The following is a 5,771-nucleotide window of genomic DNA, read 5'->3' as shown; positions in this document are numbered from 1 at the left end:
ACACATTAAGAAATGAGGGCCTTAATTTATGATGTTCTTTTAGATTTTTTTTTTCTGCCATGTTGAATTGCAGAACATATATTGAGCTTACTCTCAGACGTCCATATTCTCATAAGATCTTGCAAATCTATTGTTTGAGTCTGCTGATTTAGAGCTCGACCAATCCCAGAATTTTCAGTTTATATCAAGACTACATTCACAACCAAAATTGTCCACTCAATTTCGGTAGAAATCAAAGCTGAAAATGAAACCAGCCATGCCACTGCTATTGCTGCCACACACAGCCAGACTCCATCTCCCTGCATCGCCGCTGCACAAAGCCTCTCTTCCCTTTTTTCTAGACCTACCCATCAACAAGCTCTCTCACACACACACACACTGTAGCCTACCTCAGGTGCCCTGGTGGCCTAACTCATAGTCGCTCTTGCTCCAGTCATCTTTTCTGCTAAAATGGCTACCATGAGCTTGGCTCCAATCCAAAGATGGCCACTGAGACCTTCAGTGGTAGTTTGGGGAGACTGTTGCTGAATCTCACAGTGGCCATTTTAGCGGCAGCGATGGCTGGGGTGAGAGTGGCTGCCCCGGTTAGGCCATTAGACCAACAGGGCACCTGAGGTAGGCTTAGGAGAGGGGGAGAAGCTGGCTAATGCATGGGTCTGGGAGGAGGAAAGGGAGGCCGTTAGCTATGGCGGCAAGGAGTGATTGAGAAGGAAGGGATGCCAACTGCAATGGAATGACAACAGGGGTGGGAGTAGGGGAGCTTTAGTTTCAGTAGGTCGGCCTCTACTGCTCAAACAGATAATTTTGAGGTGATCAAAATGAATAAGGAGATGGAACTCCTCTCATATAAGGAAAGGTTTTAAGAGATTAGGTCTCTTCAGCTTGAAAAAGAGGTAAATGAGTGGGGATATGACAGAAGTCTACAAAATCCTAGGTGGTGGTTATTCTTTCAAAAAGTGCAAAGACTAAAAGGTGCACTATGAAGCTACATGTTAATATTTGTACAATAAATAGGATAAAATATTTTTCACTCACGCTCTGGAACTTATTGCCAGAGAACGAGGTAACAGCAGTTAATGTCTCTGGGTTTAAAAAGGATTGGACAAGTACCTGTAAGAAAAGTCCAAAACCTGTGTGAGGGAGCCTATAGGACCACAGCCCCCCTTGATATTACTACCTCACATTTACAGAGCCACATATTTGTAGATAAAGACAGATGAATAAAAATACAAAAAAAAAAAAAAAAAAAAAGGCAAGCCATAGAGCATGAAGAGATGACTCAGTAGGAACAGAGCAGGGAGAGTGTGGTCAAGGCAGGATAAAAACCCTCAGCACAGATCAGTCAGGGAGACCAGAGGAGAGAAGGAAAGCCCTCCATCATATGTCTGCACTGGGTCAGAAAGAAGTTGTTTATGCTACCTTATACATTATAAATTTCTCCTCACCTCTGAAGTCAATAGTTCACCCCTCTCCCTGCATCAATAAATTGTTTTGTTTCACTTTTAACCTGCTATCTGGCTGCGATTAATTAAGGCTCCAGGTCTACCCTCCCTCACACTGCTACAATCTGCTATTAAGATAGACATGGGGGAAAGCCACTACTTATCCCTGGTATTGGTAGCATTTAACCTTTTTGGGATTCTGTCAGGTACTTATGACCTGGATTGGCCACAGCTGGAAGCAGAATAATGGGCTTGATAGACCATCAGTCTACGGATATTTCTAAATGTCTTCAGTGTTCATAGCTGAGACATTGAGAGAAACCCAACCATTGTTTAGAAGAGATAGCTAGTGGAGACATATCCTTTGACTTCCAGGCTAGTGATGGTTGATTTAATGAGGATGTGATCTTTTTGTTTCCCTAGTCTTTTGGGTCCTGGGTTCAGCCCTCAGAGAGGCAGTGGGATTGCAGAATAATGAAACAATAGCCTGATTACAGAGCTGCTTCTGTTTGTGTATAAGGAAAATGGGTCTGTCCTTCTGAAAATGGCTGAACTGGGATGGGAAGGAGAGGCTATGTGTCTTTGTGAGTGCGAGACAGAAAAGACAGTATGTATGAATGGATGTCCTGTATGTCTGAGTGTGGAGGTGTTAAAAGGCAGAAGGAGAAAGAGAGAGAGCAGGGGGCTTTAGCCTGCCTTTATAGACTTGAATTTGAATATGTGTGTCTGAATGGGTGGATGTGTAAAAATAAAAGATAGAAGAGACCCAGAGTGCCTAAGCTAGCCTTTACAGACTTCAATTTCTAGTATTTTCCAGTATCTTTCTGTGTCACAATTTGGTTTGAAACAATGGCCCTCTTTTGACATGGAGGTGTGATACTTGTGGATGGAGCCATTTTGTCTGAGTTTCATTGTTAAATTTAAGCACCTGTCTTTATATATCTTATGAAAGTTCAGAGCTTGAAGGATACTCCCAAGCATTGGGCTTAAGACATGCAAATTAGGGGCCATTCAGTTTATTTGTAGACATTCCCAAGAGTCAGATTATTTAATTATCCCATAAGCCTTTGCTGACATTCTGGATATGCCAACATACTAATGCTGACACCAGGCACACAGTAATGTCATACTGACAGAGGGGACTAGACAAGAAGAAATTAAAAAAAAAAAATGGCAAAAAGCCACAGGTAGCTGTAAACAAGACTAATGATACTCTATCCTCAGCTGGGATGGGAGGAAACTGCTGGTCTGAAAGAAATGACTAATTATATGGGTGAAAATTCCAATCCAGTTTTAAAAGTGCTACATCACTTTAAGATGATGTGGTGTGGAGGATTAGCCTACCGGTGAGTGCATCTTGGGGGCTGTATCTTGGGGACAGAGAAATTACACTACTATTAATTATTTCTATAGCGCTACCAGACGCACGCAACGCTGCACAGAGTCACAAAGAGTAAGAAAACGGTTCCTACTCGAAAGAGCTTACAATCTAAACAGACAAGACAGACAAACAGGATGTCATGGATACAGTTAAGGGGATATATAGTACACATAAACTCCTTTGATTGCATCACAGAAAGGCAGTATATCAAATCTATGACCTTATTATTATTATTATTATTTTTTAGATGAATACATATAGGGCTCCTGTTATAAAGCCACGCTAGCGATTTTAATGCATGCACTGGATTAGCACACGTGCTATAGCGTACACTAACCAGAAATCTACTGCCTGCTCAAAAATGAGCGCGTGCGGAAATTTAATGCACGCTATTCCATGCGTTTAGGCCCTAGCGCAGCTTTGTAAAAGGAGCCCATAATGTGGCCAGGGAGTGGGTGGAAGGAGAATGGACACGAGAGGAGGGTGTGACTGAAGTTGTTTGAGCCTGTGTATCTTTTTGGTTTTGCTAGTAATAGCAATAGTAATTACAGGCTCCTTTTACAAAGCCGCGCTAGGGCCTTAACGTGTGGAATAGCGTGCGTTAAATTGCCGCATGCGCTAGCCGCTACCGCCTCCTTTTGAGCAGGCGGTAGATTTCGGGCTAGCGTGCGCTATAGCACGTGTGCTAATCCAGTGCATGCGTTAAAACCACTAGCGTGGCTTTATAAAAGGAGCCCTATATGTATTCATCTAAAAAAAAATAATAAGGTCATAGATTTGATATACTGCCTTTCTGTGATGCAATCAAAGGAGTTTGTGTGTACTATATATCCCCTTAACTGTATCCATGACATCCTGTTTGTCTTTCTTGCCCGTTTAGATTGTAAGCTCTTTCGAGCAGGGACCGTTTTCAATTCTTCTTGGGATGGAGGCTGCTCTCTCTTTGTTACTCCCCTGGGTGGCTGCACATGTGGGTGTTCTTGTGTGTTTGGGTGTGTTGGTTGTTTGGGGGTATGCTTGTGGGATGTTTGTTGTATGATTGTTGCGGCTTGAGGCCGGGTGTTTGGGGCTCATGTGTGTTTGCTTGGGGGGTTTTTTGTACATTAAAAACAAAATGTCAATTGTGTTGGGCATCCAGCCACAAGGTTTCTGTACTATGAACTATTTGATGTCATAGTTTTCAATTGTTGTTTCTCTGACTGTTATGTTTTCTATGCTCTCACCACTCCTGGTTGTATGTTCCCTTTGCAATTGCTAATAAAGAAATTTTAATAATAAAAAAAAAAATAGCGAGAGGACTGAAGAAGGCATGGAATGAATAGGCTGAGTGTTTGCAAAATGAAGGAAATGAGCACAAATCAGGGGTAGGAAAGGAACACAAATGATTCACTAAAATTAAAACATTGTGTAAGAGGATAAAAGGAGGCGTGGCTACATGTTGCAATTTTTAAACTTTTATGTAACTTGAATGACACAACATGTTATTTCACCCATACTGTATATCTCTGTCTAATAATCCATGGCTCAGTAGGTGCACTCAGCCACACCCTCTGTGTTTGAGATATTACAGCATGGTTGGCCAAGCTCAAATGATGCTGTGGCATTTATAAGTCATACAAATTGAACAATGGAGCACAGCATATATTGGACACCGAAGAGGTAATGCCATCGCTGAGACTTCAACCATGATACTGTCTCCAGTCACTCACCTCATATATCAGTCTGTCCCCAGAAACATAAGCTAGCAACACATGAGAAGAACTGTGAAGCAAAGTGGAAAAATTGTTACAAAAGAGGCAAGGCTCCCTGATACAAGGAAGAGATTGTCACACAATCTGCCACAACAGATACAACATTCTTCCTATTTTTAAACATTTGTAGATTTTGATGAAATTCTAATTCTCATTGAGGGCTTTTGTTTTTGTCTCTGGAAAGTTCTAGATCTCCATTTTGTTTTTTTATAATACTAGTTCAGTTGTTGGTTCCTCCGATTATGATCAAGTTTCAAGTTTATTTATAGCTTGATATACCGACTAGAGAATGACACGGGGAGCGATCCCCGCAGGGAGCTGCGGCGTGGCTGCGGTTTGGCTGCGGGTTATGGAGACTCCAAAGCCAAATCGCCGCAGACACGGGGACAAAAGTTTTCACCGCCCGCAAAAACGGTGAAAAGATTTGTCCCCGCAGGCCAATGTACCCCCTTCTAGGAACCGCTATTTACCTGTGTTTCACCGTGTTCGTGACCGGGTGTTTGACTCCGCCCCCCAATATACTGGCTCCTCATTTGTCAGATCAACCCTTCCTGCCAATAGAACCCCTTCATGCCGACAGAACCAGCCCTCCCCAACGATCGCGGCAGGAGGGTACCCATCCCCTCCTGCCTACCCCAACAGCCCCCCCGACGATCGCAGCAGGAGGATATCCAACCCCTCCTGCCAGCTCCCCAACAGCCCCCCATGATCACTGGTAGGAGGGTGCCCAACCCCTCCTGCCGGCCCCCCAACGGCCCCCTATATCGCCAATAGGAGGGTGCCCAACCCCTCCTGCCGGACCCTCCCCCAACAAACCCCGCCATCCCGAAACACCACCCTTAGTCTTACTTTCCAAGTTGGACCGGACAGCTCCTCGCTCGTCTGGCCAGCAGGCCTGCCTCCGTCCAAATGAGGCGGGCCCGCCCCTCCCCTGCCTAACCCACAGGATCCTAGGGCCTGATTGGCCCAAGCACCTAAGGCCCCTCCTATAGCGGGAGTGGCTTTAGGTGCCTAGACAAATCAGGCCCTAGGATCCTGTGGGTTGGGCAGGGTAGGGGCGGGCCCGCCTCATTTGGACGGAGGCAAGCCTGCTGGCCATACGTGTGAGGAGCCGTCCGGTCCAACTTGGAAAGTAAGACTAAGGGGGTTCCGGGGTGGGAGGGGTCGTTGGGGGGGGTCCAGCAGGAGGGGTTGGGT

This window comes from Geotrypetes seraphini, chromosome 3, assembly GCF_902459505.1.
Source record: "Geotrypetes seraphini chromosome 3, aGeoSer1.1, whole genome shotgun sequence".
Lineage (NCBI taxonomy): Eukaryota > Metazoa > Chordata > Amphibia > Gymnophiona > Dermophiidae > Geotrypetes > Geotrypetes seraphini.
This window is presented reverse-complemented; position numbering follows the sequence as displayed.